This window comes from Equus przewalskii, chromosome 20, assembly GCF_037783145.1.
Source record: "Equus przewalskii isolate Varuska chromosome 20, EquPr2, whole genome shotgun sequence".
Classification (NCBI taxonomy): Eukaryota; Metazoa; Chordata; class Mammalia; order Perissodactyla; family Equidae; genus Equus; species Equus przewalskii.
Window position 1 is genome coordinate 7,154,480 of NC_091850.1, and position 17,149 is coordinate 7,171,628.

Consider the following 17,149-nt stretch of genomic DNA (forward strand, 5'->3'; position numbering starts at 1 on the left):
GGAGATTGGAGAAGTGGTCCCACAAAAGTCTAAACCAGGAATAGAAGTAAAAAGCAGGACATTTAAAATAGAGACATATAAAATCCTGATTCTGGTCCAAAAAGTCATTTGATTTCAAGCACCATATTAAAATCCCCCTGAAAGGAAAACATTTTATGTGTAATGATAGAACCACCTCAATGTCTGAGGCAGGGAATGATTGAATAAATATGGTACATCTCATTATGGAATTTAATGCAGAGATTTTAAAGTATGATTCTTAAAAATAATGTAGTAGCTTGGGAAGATGTTAATATGTTAGCCTTTAAAGTCAGGATATGAAAAATGATCTAGGTTATGCTGAAAACTATATAAAATTTATATAAGCTTATGAGGGAGGACAAGAAAGGATCTTGGACAGATCCTTTGCTGACGTGCGAGCATGGTAAGATTCTGGGTCACATTTCATTTTTATCTATCTTTTTACAACAAACATTATGATAAATCCATTGGACATGTGAGGATGGGGGAAAACAATTGCTGTTTACGAAGCACCTGGTGGTCTGATTAACAGCAAGCTCAGAATAAGCCAAATGACAGTGTTATGAGACTACTTTTAAAAAAACTGATGAAATCAGACTTCATCAATGGAAATATAATCCAAATCCAACAGAAATATAAGTCCCAGCACACTGTGCACTAACACAACCACATCTGGAATACTCTGTTTAGCTCTGGGTCATTTTAGGGGAGACATTGATAAACTAGAGTACAGTGAAAAAAGGACAGCTAGAACATTTGGAGAGATCCAAAAGGACAGTAAATGACGAATGGCTGAAGAAACTTTGAAATTCTAACTTAGAAAAGACTAAAAATAAACAAGGAAAAAAAGACTCAGGGTGGGTACATATGTAGGATTGCTATTATGAAAATTGTATTAGGTTTTTGTAAATTTCTGGGGCAGAATGAGAATCAAAGGATGGAAACTGTAGGAAAGCAGTTTCCTAGCCAAACGTAAGGAGGAACTTTCTAATAAGAACTGGCCAAAAATGCAATGAACTACTTCAAAATGTTGTGAACGTCTTGTGGAAAGTGTTTAGCAAAGACAAGTAAAGAATGCTGATGTTTGTTGTAGATTGTTCTGGATGGTACCTGAAGACCCATTGACTCCTTAGATGCTATGTTTCTGTCAAATCTGAGAATGAGAGAAATTCCCTTTGGTTTCTACAATTCTTCAGCATAAGCATGAGACAGGTCAAGTCTTCCCGTACTCAACCTCATTCAATGTAGACATAAAATGTAATTAGACTGAAACCAGATGAGAAGAAATAGATTTTGTCAGTTCTCATTGGATTGCGTGGGTGTATCTTCTGAGTTTATTTTGTTGCTCAACATCCATTTGATTACTTTCAACCTAACTACTTTTGGCTACACTGTAATTACATTCTTGACCTTTAGTCTATTCCCTAAAGGGTAAAAGAAATAATTTTATGAAGGATTATCTATGTGCCAGGCACCATACTAGGCATATTATATACATAATTTTATTTAGTCCTCCAACTCTATGAGGGAAGAATTACCATCTCCATTTTATAGTTAAGCAAACAGAGGTTTGCTTCTAACTAAGCAAACATATCCAATGGCCCATAGCAAGAGCCGGAGCTGAACTTCAATGTCTGAGTCTAGTTTATTCTGAAGCTCTGCTTGACCATGCTGTTGCTCTGGTTTCCCCAAACTAAACGGTTGTGAGACCGAAATTCACCCAGAAGCAGCTATAACCCTATCTCTATGCAAGACTCTGCCTACGTATTTTATTAGTTTTGTTTTTGGAAACTGAGCTCCTGCCCATGAGAAGAGCTAAAGCTGCTTGTTCTTTGAATGAGAATGTTCAAGCCAGTAACTTGCTTCTGGGATCACTGGCTCCACAGCTGTAGTAGAAAGAATAATGGCCCTCAAAGACATTCGTGTGGCACAGCAAAAGAGACTTTTAAGATGTGATTAAGTTAAGGAGTTTGAGATGGGGAGATGATCCTGGATTATCCGAGTAGACCCAATGTAATCACAAAGGTCCTTGTAAGAAGGGGGCCCAAGAGTTAGAGTCAGAGAAGGAGATGGGGTGATGGAAGCAGAAGTGTGAAAGGGAGAGAGAGAGAGAGATTTGAAGATGCTACCTACTGGCTTTGAAGATGGATGAAGGAACCATGAGCCAAGAGATGCAGGTGGCTTCTAGAAGCTGGAAAAGGCAAGAGAACAGATTCTCCAGAAGGAACTCAGCCTGGCTGAGACCTTGTTTTTTAGGACTTCTTTACTTCCAGAAATAGGATAACAAATTTGTATTGTTTTAAGCCACTTAGTTTGTAGTAATTCATTACAGAAGCAAAAGGAAACTACAGTCTTGAATATTCGCTCTATTTGAACAAAGAGAAATTGCCTTATTGAAGAACATCTTGACAACTGTGCTTCTGGAGAAGCAGGGAACTTCTTTCAGACTCACCTGCTGATGAGAGAACTAAGATGATGGAGTGTCCTCTGGCAGGCCCAAGACTCAGGCAGGAAGGAGGGAGGAAGAGAGGGAGGAAGTAAAAGAAGAGAGGGAAAGAGGGAGCAGAGGGAGAAGGCAAGGAGGAACGTGGGATCAAGAGAAAAGGATGGACGAAAGAGTGAATGTAGAGGAGACAGAAAGAATAACATATAGGTGGTAATGAGCAGAACCTTTTCCACTAAGAAAGACATATTGCTAAGTAGTCTATTCCTAAATGAACTCATAATGCTAAAGTTAATATTTCCATAATACAGTACCCACAAAGAGTACTGACTTGATTCAGGTTGTTGAAATGGAGATTTTAATTTGTTTCTAAACCTCTTGACTCACTCCAGCACTCGTTTCTGTCAGCCATCCTTCAGGCAGGGATTCCCGCCAGCTCTGAGCAGAGGAGAGCATCACTCGTAGTTCAGAGCCCACAGGGATGAAGTGCATAGCCTTCCTGCGCTCTTCTTATCAAGGAGCAGCACTCGAGCTGTCAGCCTAGCGGCAATTACCTGATTCCATCCCTGCTTAGCTTTCAAAAGAGAGCTGTGCCGTGTGCCGGCAAGGGCACTCCTCCAGAGCACTCCGCCAGGCAGTTCACTATTCGTGTCCTCACAGGCCTTAGGCAGTTCTGGTACCTACTCAGCTGCTCTGCGGTATTAGGAACTTTTGTCTTCCGATGAGATTTGCCTCACTTATCTAAACCAGGGTAGAACCTGGTTTGAGCAGATATAACCAGAAGCCGTGCAAGATGCTGTACTTGATTCCACAAGATCACTGACTGTAAAACCAGCTAAGATACTTTTCGGATTCTGAGAAACCATGAAAGTTTACTAGGTGTGGGGTCCCAGTAGCTTTATTTTTAAGTAAATATTTATTTTTAAGTAAATACTTCCTGAGGATTTTTAGCATGCTACATTGACTAGACATCAGCACAGACATTACTTAACTGTGCCACTTCGAGTAAATTCCTTGTCTCCCTGTGCCCTGGTTCCTTCCCAGAGTCCTGGGATGAGTCTTAGGAAATGCAAAGTGCTCCATTTCCTGTTTCCATTTCAGGCGCATGCTCCCTAACCCGTCATTAGGTCGTACATTTTTTAAGTCATTTGGTGTGCAAACCTCTCTTCAATGCCAGGAAACTATCTACTCTAAATACAAAATTCAGCTGATTTTTACCTGCCCTTTTTCACTGATTCTCCATTTAAAATGGACTCATCTCTGTAAACACAAAGTCATCCATTGTGATCTTTTCCTTGGTCACTCTGATAGCAGGAAAAAAAAAAAGTATCATAGCAGGGTAACTGGAGAACCAGCCCCCAACAATCAGTAATAAAAAAACATATGTCCACGCCTTTACTGAGCTCCTCCTGTAAACATCGCTTCTTTCCTTCAATGACTATTGGCTGAGAGCCTCTTATGTGCCAGGTCCTATTCTAGGCATTTGGGAAGCCACAATGAAGAAAACAGAGAAAGTTCTTGCACTTAAGGAAGTTACAGACTGGTGGAGGAAGACACACTCTAAGCAGTAAGCACAGATCAGAACAAGAATGCCGGGTAAAGGGCTAGACAGGAATGCGGTGGGTGGAGGTGGGCGTGCCTCATGCTATGAGTAATGGCAGGAATCATAAAATACCATCCCTGTGATAAAGTTTACAATTTGGGCGAAGGAATTGGACACCACAGGTTGACATTTAGGGGACCAAACAAGATAGTTTATATGTCTGAGCCGAATTCAAAAAGGACTTGAGATACGCTGGGGAATTAAAGACATTGTGGGGAATGAGAACCAAAGAACAGAATTCCCACCAGAAGGCACCAGGCGTCCGCTGTGTGGATCAGAAACAGGGAGTGCCCTGAAACGAAGGAGCTATTCCTGATGGTCTCCCAGGTGCATGAGCCCCACGATGGATCAGGAACGCATGTTCTTTTGTGAACTGGGGCCCACACCTCTGAGTCACGTTCCTAAGAGAAAAGATTGATTTCTGCTTCCTCTTGCCTTCACGCCTGACCCCATCTCTCCCCAAGGACCACGAGGAGGATTGATGAGGTAATGTCTCCAAAGGGGTTAGCGCTCTGCTGACTCTCGCGGTAAAATGTAAATTACAACCAGGTGAAGTCACACAGTCTGGGATGGAAGTTCTGGAGTTAAAATATTCAAAATGTAACTCCAAATACGTGATCTCTTCCTAATCAGACAGTGCAGAGTATGTATGAGGTGGCAGCTTTTCCTGTCTTTCCTTACTGTTTAAAACACTCTAACCTTTGGCGGGTAGTATGTGGGTTTGGCGATGCAAGATGGAAAAAGTACAACCGACATCTTGTGAGCTGTGGAACGGTGTTTCAAAGCCAGTCAGGACACACATAGATCAGGCGTGTTCGTTTCCTCGGCTCTGGGGTTGGCCAGATGATGTCAATACTTAGCTTGCCTTAGCTCTGGTTCCAGCTGGCGAGCCGTGTCTGCGCAAGTTATAGGATTTTAAGGACTGAAAGCTGCAGCACGAACCAGAAGATGAAGTACAGAACAGGGAGATAGAAGAACTTTACTTTCAACAGGCTCAACAAATCAGCTTATCCTAAAACTTTGATTCACCGTCTGCTTCTTGCAGAGCCGTGAGAAGTCTTATTTAGCAGATGCTTTCAAAACGCACTTCAGACATGAAATTCTGCAGCAACACTGAAGGACAAGTAAATTACATCCCTTAACTCCTTTCTGAAGGTGTTGTCTTATGAATCTGAGGTCTTATGGTGGTGTTGAAAACGGAACGTTAAACATGGAAAATCGAACAAAAATGCATGTGTGTGTGTGTTATTCTTTTCTGATAATATGTCATTTTTTAAAATTAAGGATATGTAAAAAATATACATAAATGTAAATTAGTATTATCCATAATCCCACTGCCCTGAGATAATCATAGAAATAGCTTGGAAAATAGCCTCCCTATTTTTGAAGACACTTATGTTTTTAGTAAATTTAAGATTATACTGTCTATGTTTTGTAACTGGCTTTTGCAATTTGTAATTTTGAATCAGAATAGAAACTATATGTGATGTGACCGGTTTCTTGAAAAGACAGCTCAAAATTGAACCTCATAAACTATGTTTTCAAGTGTTAATTTAATGAAAGTCTACAAGAAGCAATGAGTGCCCTGGGCTGGCCACAGAACAGACATTACACGGGTCGTGGCTATAACCTAGCACTTTTTTCTCCATAGGTTATAGGACTGTACCAATGAAGAGAACATGTGGTCAGAGGGAGGGAAGTCAACCAGTCTCTCTGCTCTTTCCTGTGCTGGTTCATTGAGGTTTTCCATAGCATTTGCTTCTTTCGTACACTTTCTAGAGTTTCTAATTGAGTTTTATAGGAATTGAATCCACCCCAAGAAGACATAAATCTCTAACCACAGATAACAAAAGCCTACACATAGGCCTTTCTGTCTAAATCCAAGTCATTCACAGATATTCACTAATTTCTTTTTCAACCTAATTTATTATCCCAACATGCTATGGCACTGGTGAGGAGGTGAGGTGGGCAAAAGCTATTTTTACTCTTATTTTACAAGTTAGGAAGCTATGGCCAAAAAAATGTACAGAATGTGTCTAAAGCCATTAAATAAGCTGATGTAGTGGTCCACAGGAGCCCAGCACCCCAGTCACTGCACTGATTCCTCGGTGCTCCTAGCTAACAGTAAAGACTTACTAATTCTTTAATGGAAGTATTCCCGTTCTAAATCATATATTTTCTCTATTTTTTCCTTCCCTGCCTTTGATTTCTATGAATATTTAAAATGATATATTTATTTTTAAGAGTTCATCAGCTTCTGCTGCAGACCCCTCATTGCAGCATGATGTTCTTTTAATGTTGACTTATACGCGACTGGAGTGAGGAACATGGATGTAGGGAAAAGGAACTTTACTTTTAAAGTCCTATTTCCTATTTTCCCATGTAACGCTCTCTTTTTCTCTGTCATATCCTTCTAGGTGGACCACCTACCATGTGATTCCTCTGTAACTGGACCCCTATGCCAACCAAGCAGAAACCATGATGGGAACTTCGTCTTCCTGCCCCTGAGTCATCGCTAGTCTCCCTGCTCAACACGATGGTCCAAGTGGTGTGCTGGTAAACCGGCTCCTTCAGGGGGTGGGAGGTAAGCCCTGATGTGGCATTTGCCAATTTCCATGGTATAAATACTACCACCAAGGCTGATTTCGAGCCACCAACACTGTCACTAAACACGGCATTGGGATGAGATGCATGCAGCCAGCTCAGATATAAGCCAGCCCCATACACCACTGCACTGAGCTCTTTGGAGGAACATGTTCACCCTTCTCTGGGGCGGCATTAGGGTGGCAAGCCCTTGAAATACCACACAGCACAGTATCCCGAGATGCCCCCTCAGCAATCTTTTGCTAAATGTGCATATACAGGGATTGCTTTGGACCCGGGGTGAGCTCTCAGAAGCTGTAAGAATAACCCCTTCCACAAGGTGTTCCAGGTGAGCCTTGCTCCCCAAAGTGCGTTCTAAAGATCTGCAGTGCTGGCCACACCTGACAGCTTGTCAGAAATGCAGAGCCTCAGGTCCTTCCCAGACCTACTGAATCTGATCTACATTTTAAAAAGATTTCCAGTTAAAGAAGCCCTCATCTAGTAAACTTCATACCATCTTAAAGCTATGATGCAAATTAAGACCCAGGAACCACACTGGATATCTTGTAATTCCCCAAGGTAGATATTAAACGGAATCTAAAACTGACCAGAGACTGCAAATGAAATCTGCCCTCTGAAACTAAAATCAGAATATAAGCAAACTGGTTAGACGAGGTGGATTTTAGGATACCAAAACTGCTAAGGGGAGAAAGCCTTTATTAGAGTTGAGAGATCTTTTTCCTACCAAGAGCCACAGACACAGAGGAAATATGTAATCAACAGAGAGCCATTTATTTTATCTGATTTTTGTCTACCTGCTTTTAGATAATTGTTGAGCTTAAAATATTCTACTTTATTTTAATGAGAAAAAGGAAATAACAGCTTTTTCCATGTTGCTATATGTACATTTAGTTTGTTGCATGTGACTGTTGCATAATATTCCAGTGTATGCATGTAATGCACTGTAGTGCTCAAGTTCTCTGGTAAAGGACGTGTAGAGAGCTTCCTACTCTCTGCTACCATACATGATGCTTCCATGGCTATCTGCATACACTTCCCTTTTGGATCAGTGTAAGAGTTATTCTGGGCACACATCCAGGAATGGGATCATGGAGTTGCAGGATATACACGCGCTTAATTTCATTGAATACTTTCAGACAGCTCTCCGCAATGGCTGCACCAATTTACACTCCCACCAGCAGGGCTTGGGGGTTTCGACTTCCCTGCTGCCTTTTTGTTTTCTGACTTGTGAATTTTTGCCAATCTGATGGACATACACTATCTCATACTTTTCTCGCTTACATTCTTCTGATGTGAGATTAGCTGAGTCTTCAAATATTATTGGCGATAAGGATCCCCACTTCTGGTAACTGCCTACTCATCTCCTTTGATACTTTCCTGTGGGATTCCACTCTTTTTTGTGCCCATTGGTAGGAGTTTGCTTATTCACTCATTCACTTGACAAATTTTTCCAGCGCCTCCACTATCTGTCAGGCACCATTCTAGGTGCTAAGACAGTAAAGTGAACAAAACAGACAAAAAGTCCTGACCTCATAGAGCTTAGAATTTATTGGGGAAAAGAACAATGAACAAATAATCATATAATATTGGGTTTTGATAGGTATTATGAAGAAAAATAAAGTAAGTTAAGGGGATAAATAGTAAGGAAGGAGGAGCATTTTGGATGGAAAGTCAGAGTCCTCTCCGAGGTGGTAATATTTGAGTAGAGAACTGAATGAGGAATTATTTGTGTTTGCTGTGCCAATTGTGTATCCTTTGCCTATTTTAGATGCTATAAATATCTTTTCCCAGAGGGTTCCTCATCTGTTAACTTGGTTGGTTCCCTTTGGTCCCTTTTGTTATTCAGAAACCTTTAATATTGATGCAGTCAAACTCATCATTTTTTCCTTTTATGATTCGTGCTTTTTTGAGTCTTGTTTAAGAAATTCTTATTCAAGGTCACAAGGATATTCTCCTCCAGTTAACTTTATAATTTTACCTTTTACACTTAGGTTTTTATTCCACTTGATGTGAAAGATCAATTTTATTTTTTCAGATGGAAAGCCTTTTGTCCCAGCATGATTTATTAACTAACCCCTTCTTTCTACATTGATTTGGATGTCACCTCCTTAGAGACCACTTTTTCAGGTGCTCGTGAGTCTTTTAATGGGCTTTCTTTTCATTTTATTGAGGCATCTGCCTGTTTCTGACAATCACCACGCTTTTGTCTTGTCTTCTTGCATTATGGCTCTGTAATGCGTCTCTTGATATCAGGTAGGAATCTGCTTTGGATAATAGATAATTGCAAATTTCTAAAAAAACTTTGTCTGAAGGAAAGCTTATGACTCATTCATTTTCGTGTTCCCTGTAGAACTTAGCATACTGTCTCATAGTCAGGCATTGCTCGTTAATTATTTTTAAATTATATAGAGAGAAACTGTGTTCTTCTGATCTTGCTATTCGCTTGAAATGTGAATATCATGAATAGTTATCAACCATTGTCCTTTCCATTTGTAGTGCTGAATTTACCTTTTCTGGATTGGGAAACTGATTTTCTACTTCTATCTTCGAGCATAAAATTTCATTTTGAAAAACAGGCTTATTTTGTCATGTAAGTCAGATTATACATGGGTGAATGACAATGGTACAGGAGCTTAAAATAGGTGAGTCTATTTATTATTTAACAGTTTTGGGTTATCTTGAATTTTGTGGAAAATTAAGAAACACATTCTATAATATTTAAAACATAACTTGAAACTAGCATATATTTTATTATTCTTAGCATTTTTTTCTGAATTCCAGTTCTAGTGAAAATCAAATTCAGTTTATTTTATAAATATTAAATTAATACCATGAGAATAGAGCCCTGCTTTGGTTAATGGTGGACTGGGTAATACAGAACAACCCTCTTTTGAAGGAGCATTGAGCACATAGGGGAACTAACAAGACAGTGAAGAATTGTGGGGCAAAGATACAGGAGAAAAAGGAAAGACCAGAGAGTTAAGCTCAGCATTTAAATATGCTTTGCCCCTAGGAGCGTCTAGTAATTAAAAGAGTCATCTGAGAGACTGAGAGTGAAACATAGATTTTGTCAGCCTCACCAAGGAAATAAAGATTAGAGTCCAGGACCCACCAAGGAGGAGCCCTGATGAACTCCTATGATTTTGGTTATCATCTCTAAGGGCTAAACTTTAGGAATAAAGATGGGCTAGAATAGTCCGGCCCCCACTTGGGCTGAAGGCTAGCTTTAAATAATCCCAATACCTGTATTAATATTAAGGTGATCTGGGATAGACTTGTCCCTTGTTGTTTGCCAAAAATAAATGTAAATCCTCTTATGCTTCAAATTATTTCTACATTTTTTAAAAAGGTAATGACCAGTAAATGATTAAAAAAAAAATCAGGCACATGAACAAATAAAACAATGTAATTTGAAACCAAGAGAAACAATAAACATTATAAGTAGACTAGTGGAATCTGGACTTTATATTTTATTTTATTATTATTATTTTCTTTGCTGAGGAAATTTCGGCCTGAGCTAACACCTGTTACCAATCTTCCTCTTTTTGCTTGAGGAAGATTCACTCTGAACTAACATCCATGCCAATCTCCCTCTATTTTGTATGTGTGTTGCCACCACAGCATGGCCACCAATGAGCGGTGTAGGTCTGTGCCCGGGAACCAAACCTAGGCCACTAAAGCAGAGTGCACTGAACTTAACCATTATGCTATGGAGCTGGCCCCTGGACTCTATATCTTAAAAGGACAAAATGTAAATTCTAGAACTGAAAAAATGTAATAATTGAAATGATGAACTCATTGCATGTTTAATTGCCCATTAGAAACAGTTGAAGAAAGAATTCATGAACTGGAAGAAGAAAATACCATCATGCACTGCACAATGACATTTCAGTCAACAACAGACCACATATATGATGGTGGTTCCATAAGATTAGTACCATATAACTCAGGTGTGTATTAGGCTATGCCATCTAGGTTTGTGTAAGTACACTCTAGTTCATACAATGGCAAAATTGCCTAATGACACATTTCTCAGAGCATATCCCTACTGTTAATCCCAAATGAAACACAAAAACAAAGAAGGAAGGATAAAACTAGAAAAGAGTGTAAGAGACATACAGGTTTAGTGAAAAAAGTCTAACATACATTTAATGAAAGTACCAGAAGTATAAGAGAGAAATAAAATGGCAATAGCACTATTTAAAGAAATAATGGCTGAGAATTTTTCAAAAAAATATGAAATAATAAAAATTATTAAGCCTCCTTTTCGAGAAGTTCTACAAATGTTAAGCAGAATAATTCAATAGAAAATCACAACAAGGTACATCATGATAAAACTACTGAAAGCAAGCAAACAAACAAAAAACAAAAATAAAAATCTTAAAAGCAGGGGGCTGGCCCCATGGCTGAGTGATTAAGTTCACATGCTCTGCTTCCATGGCCCAGGGTTCGTGGGTTCAGATCCTGGAAGCTGACCTACACACCGCTCATCAAGCCATGCTGTGGCAGCATTCTACATAGAAGAAGTAAAACGACTTACAACTAGGATATACAACTATGTACTGGGGCTTTGGGGAGAAAAAAAATCATGAAGATGGGGACCAGATGTTAACTCAGAGCCCATCTTCCTCACCAAAAAAAAAAAAAAAGCAGCCACAGAGTCATATGATCTTTAAAGAAGCAACAATTAGGTTGACATCACACTTCTTTCCAGAAACAATGAAAGTTAAAACACAATAGACTGATGTCTTCAAAGAAACTACCTGCAAAATCGAATCCAATACCAAGAAAAAATATCCTTTAAGAATGAAAGTGAAATATAGACAATTTCATACAAAAAAAGAGAGAGAGAGTTTGTTACTGGAAGACACACATTGTAGGAAACACTAAAGGACAACCAATGCAAATGATCCCAGTTAGGAGCTTAAAAATATAGGAAGGAATGAAAAGCAAGCAAAGAGTAAATGTGTGGCAAAATATAAATGAATGCTGACTGTATCAAACAGGGATAATAATTTCTAGTGTGATTTAAACTAAATATAGAATTAAAATATATGACAACAATAGTATATATGTGAGAATGAAGGGATTTAAAGGGTTTAAGTTCTCTGCATTGGAAGGTAAGAGATAGAAGTATTAATTTCTAAGCCATGCTCAGTCTCTATAGTTGTTTCCATCTCTGGGTAAGCACTAAAAACAAACAAAAACAGTGAAGAAACATAGAATTGTATGTAATGTATAACCTGAGGGAGATTGTGTTTTCCAAAGATGGTCACAGCAATACCTGTGTTCCCACATGCTTTTGGCAATATGGCCTTGCCCCTCCCATGTTGAGTGATACCCTTTCTTTCTCTGCTCCCTTGACTTTGAGTGGGCCCTGTGTCACCTTTGACTAATAGGACATCACAGAAGTGATGCTGTGTCGATTCCAGGAAAGCTGTGAGCTGGCCTGACACCTTCCACTTCTGCCTCGTAGAAGCCAGTCTTCATGTAAGAAGTGTGATTATCTGAACAACTATGCAGTAAGAAGCACAAGCAAAGTGGAGAGACTATACAGAATGAGATGCCATCTCATGGAGATCATTCTACATCAACCTATTAATGGACTTATGGGACTATCTCTGAAAAAAAAGAATGTTTTCCTAACATTTATTTAGCAGTAGTGAGGCACTGTGTTACAATGAGGTAACCAGCAGATTAGAAACTGGATTATCATCCAAGACACACCTGCCCACTCCATAGAGCAAATTGGCTGATCTTACTCCTCTGTGGCTCAGTCTTCTCCGTTGCTCCATGATGATAATAATTACTGCCCAAGGACAATCATTACAGAGCTTACACAAATATTCAATCAAGAGCTAAACTGTCCCGTTTTCCTCTGCGCTACTTGTTGATAACCACTATATGACAATTCAATTGCATTTTGAATTATCTTCTTAATCACACTCGTTCATGATGCTTTAGCTCTGTTCACACCATTCTCCTTTTTAGGAATTGAGGATTATTTTACTATTGACTGCAGGTCATCAGGAATATGGGCCCTTGTCTTATGTTGATAAAGAACACTGACTTCAATTTTATGGTTTTACTTGGTAACTTTTTTACCTTTCTAGGTATGCATATCACTTACACGGAAAGAACAGTATGGTTCATTTTGAGCATTGTTTTAAATAATCCAGTCCTGAGATGAATGTAGACACCTGGCAGCTAGACAGGGTACTGGCAGTCTATCGCCCTCCATCTCATGCAGGTCTCTAAATAGAGTCTGGACAAATCTGTGCAGTTGCTTCTGCCAAGTCTTTCTACCATAACCCTTACCATCACTCCATGGTCCTGATTCTCAGCCAATAATATAATTATTTAAGTCTACTAAACTAAAATTGAGGAACAGATTTTTTGCTTATCTGCCAGACAAGCAGCAAGGGTTGAAGCACATTGAAGCACAGCCAGAGGAAACTTTCCTACAAAACACCCGCCAATGGAATATAGACCCTGTTTCAGTAGAACACCTCTTCTAACAGGGATGATGAACTCTAACCTCTAAAATATCTAGTGCAGGCATTCCTTGGAGATACTGTGGGTTTGGTTCCAGACCACAACAATAAAGCATGACAGGATTTTTTTGGTTTCCCAGTTCATATAAAAGTTATGTTTACACTATTCTGTAGTCTATTAAGTGTGTAATAGCAATAGGTCTAAAAAAAATGTACGTAACTTAATTAAAAAATACTTCATTGTTAAAAAATTCTAACCATCATCTGAGCTTTCAGCAAGTTGTAATTTTTTGCTGGTGGAGGGTCTTGCCTTGATGTTGATGGCTGCTGACTGATCAGGGTAATGGTTGCTGAAGGTTGAGGTGGCTGTGGCAATTTCTTAAAATAAGGCAACAGTGAAGTTTGCCACATTGATTGACTCTTCCTTCTACAATCAATTTCTCTGTAGCATCTGATGTTGTTTGATAGCATTTTACACACAGTAGAACTTCTTTCAAAATTGGAGTCAATTCTTTCAAACCCTGCCACTGCTTTATCAATTAAATGTATGTAAAATTCTAAATCCTTTATTGTCATTTCAATAATCTTCACAGCATCTTCACCAGGAGTAGATTCCATCTCGAAAAACCACTTTGTTTGCTCATTTATAAGAAGGAATTCCTCATCCATTAAAGTTTCACCATGAGACTGCAGCAATTCAGTTATTTCTTCAGGCCCCACTTCTAATTCTAGTTCTCTTGCTGTTCCACCACATCTGTAGTTACTTTCTCCACTGAAGTCTTGAACCTCTCAAAGTCATTAATGAGAGTTGGAATCAACTTCTTCCAAACTCCTGTTGATGTTGATATTTTGGCCTCTTGCCATGAATCATGATTGTTCTTAATGGCATCTAGAATGGTGAATCCTTTCCAGGAGATTTCCAATTTACTTTGCCCAGATCCATCAGAGGAATCACTATCCATGGCAGCTACAGCCTTACGAAATGTATCTCTTAAAGAGTAATACTTGAAAGTCGAATTACTCCTTGATCCATGGGCTTTAAAATGGAGGTTGTGTTAGCAGGCATGAAAACAACACTAATCTCATTGTACATCTCCATCAGATCTCTTGGGTGACCAGGTGCACTGTCAATGAGCAGTAGTATTTTGAAAGGAATCTTTCTTTGTCAGCAGCAGGTCTCAACAGTGGGTTTAAAATATTCAGTTAACCAAGTTATAAGCAGATGTACTGTCATCCAGCTTTGTTGTTCCATTTATTAGAGCACAGACAGAATAGACTTTGCATAATTCTTAAGGGCCCTATAGGATTTTTGGAGTGTTAAATAAGCATTGGCTTCAACTTAAAGTCACCAGCTGCATTAGCCCCTAACAAGAGAGTCAGCCTGTCCTTTGAAGCTTTGAAGCCACGCATTGACTTCTCCTCTCTAGCTATGAAAGTCCTAGATGGCATCTTCTTCCAATCTAAGGCGGTTTTTTCTACATTGAAAATCTGTTGTTTAGTGTAGCCATCTTCATGAATTACCTTAGCTAGATCTTCTGAACAACTTGCTGCAGCTTCTCCATCAGCACTCACTGCTTCACTTGCACTTTTATGTTACGGCACCAGCTTCTTTCCTTTAGCCTTATGAATCAATCTCTGTTAGCTTCAAATTTTTCTTCTGCAGCTTCCTCACCTCCCTCAGCCTTCACAGAATTGAAGAGAGCTTGCTCTGGATTTGGCTTTGATTTAAGGGAAAGTTGTGGCTGGTTTGATGTTCTACCAAGACCACTAAAACTTTCTCCATATCAGCAATAAGGCTGTTTTGGTTTCTTATCATTAGTATGTTCACTGGAGTAGCACTTTTAATTTCCTTCAAGAACTTTTCCTTTGCATTCACAATTTGGTGTTTGGCACAAGAGGCCTAGCTTTTGGCCTATCTTGGCTTTTGACATGTCTTCCTCACAAAGCTTCATCATTCCTAGCTTTTGATTTAAAATGAGAGACATGCAACTCTTCCTTTCACTTCAACACTTACAGGCCATTATAGGGTTATTAATTGGCCTAATTTCAATGTTGTTGGGTCTCAGGGAATTGGGAGGCTCAAGGAGAGGGAGAGAGTCAGCGGAACAGGTGGTGGGTGGAGCAGTCAGAATATGCATGACATTACGCCATCTTATATGGGCACCATTCTTGTTGTCCCAAAACAGTTACAATGGTAACATCAAAGATCACTGATCACCAGATCACCATAACAAATATAATAACATGAAGAAGTCTGAAATATGAGAGTCACCAAAATGTGATACAGAGACATGAAGTGAGCAAATGCTGTTGGAAAAATGGCGCCGATAGACTTGTCGGACGCAGGGGTGCCACAAACCTTCAATTAGTAAAAAACACGGTATCTGTGAAGTGCAATAAAATGAGGTATGTTTGTTCCTAAGCTCTCCAGAAGATCTTCTACAAAGCTAATATACTTTTTCCTCTGTTCCTAACTCTGATCTATAGTGAAATATATTCACTTTGCTCGGTTTGCTTATCTTTACAGGAAAACCAGCCTGATCACCGTAGAGAAGCAAAGCATCTATTCCACTCTAGGAAGTAGGATGCATCTCCCCTGATGACAGTTAACGCTCTTCACAAGGCTAGGTCTTGTCTTTGATTTGCTGACACAATTGATCTTGCATTTCCATTGGTTTCAATGCATCTCGTTTTGAGATTTCTCTCACAAGGCTTTGTTTAATTCTCTCTTGCTTGTTGTTTTATGTCCAGCTTTTGAACCTCCCTAAGGGGCTTGATTTCCACCCCACATCCCCTTTTCTCTTTTTTTCTTATTTTTTAAGCTGATTTGTAAGACCTCCATGTAGTGTTTTAGAAATCATGTCTGTGTTAGGGGCGGGAGAGCCGCATTAGCAAAGAAGCAGTGGTGTATTCACAAGTAGCTTACATTTTTAAATGTGTATCATATCCTCAGGGAATCTTTGGTGTGCCTCTGTTTGGGGTAGTTGTGTGTTTTCCACATCTTAAGAACAAGCAAACTAAACAGCCATTTCACGTCGTGGTTGGTTCTTCTGCCTTTGTTATAGTTGCCTGAGATTCAAAGAAGCAGGCTGCCCATGTGTGGTGCTACTACAATTTTAGTAAAACAATGCCTCCACCTTATATAATGCTTTAAAGTTTCACGTCTACATTGGAGGTCACGTGATTTTCAGCCCAATCCTGAATATTGGTGGGACAGGGATAGACATGGGGAATAGACCCAGAGGGGTCAATAAGAGTCTCCCCAGGAGGCCAAGCCCTCCCCCTTTTTTTCCTCCTCAGCAGAAGTAGATGATAAATTAATCCCTTTGCCTAAAAGAATCTAAGGTCAACCGAAATGAAGAAACCAAAGTGAAAAAATGCCCATCTGGAGCCTTCTATACTGTCTTCAGCTTACAAACTACCCTTCCCTAATGGGGAGCAGAAAGGTGAGCCATCTCCCTCGCTTCAGTAAATAAATAATGACGATGAGGAGGCTGTAGTTAGATTCACGTTTCCAGGGCTTTGGTGGGTAATTAGCCAAGTGACTATCATTAGGGTTAATGACTTCCCTCTGTTAAATTCCCTTCCATTGTGTACCATTGGAAATAGATCCTTTGGGTCAATGAAGTCATTTTAGGGTCTCTGCAGTTATCCAAAAAATACACTCCCATAGCCTACCTCTTGCTTGGTTTAATTGATGGATCAGCAACAACTTCTAAATTGCTCCAGGATAGAGCCCACTTCCTGGACCAGCAGGTGGAAACCAAGCACGAAGGGAAGTTCATCAACAAGCCAAGTAGATAGCCTGAGAGGGGCTGCCACACGGTGGTGCAAACAAGAGCACAGCTTCTGGGAACAGCAGGTAGGGAAATGGAGCCAGTGATGGGGGAAGGCAACTCATGAAGGCGCCATGAAAAATCACCTGTCTACTAAAATTACAGCAAAACAGCATGCCAGGGAATTTCAGGAAGATTTTTATGCAGA

At 39.7% G+C, this 17,149-nt stretch overlaps 1 long non-coding RNA gene across 1 annotated transcript in view; it reads left to right on the forward strand.

The window, feature by feature from the left end:
* The first annotated feature begins 4,143 nt into the window (after positions 1-4,143).
* The window catches only part of LOC139077803 (uncharacterized), a 49,629-nt gene continuing 36,623 nt past the window's right edge, over positions 4,144-17,149 (forward strand). The window contains exons 1-2 of the long non-coding RNA XR_011530318.1: positions 4,144-4,553; positions 6,485-6,651. This is a non-coding gene — a long non-coding RNA (uncharacterized lncRNA). The remainder of the gene's footprint in view (positions 4,554-6,484; positions 6,652-17,149) is intronic.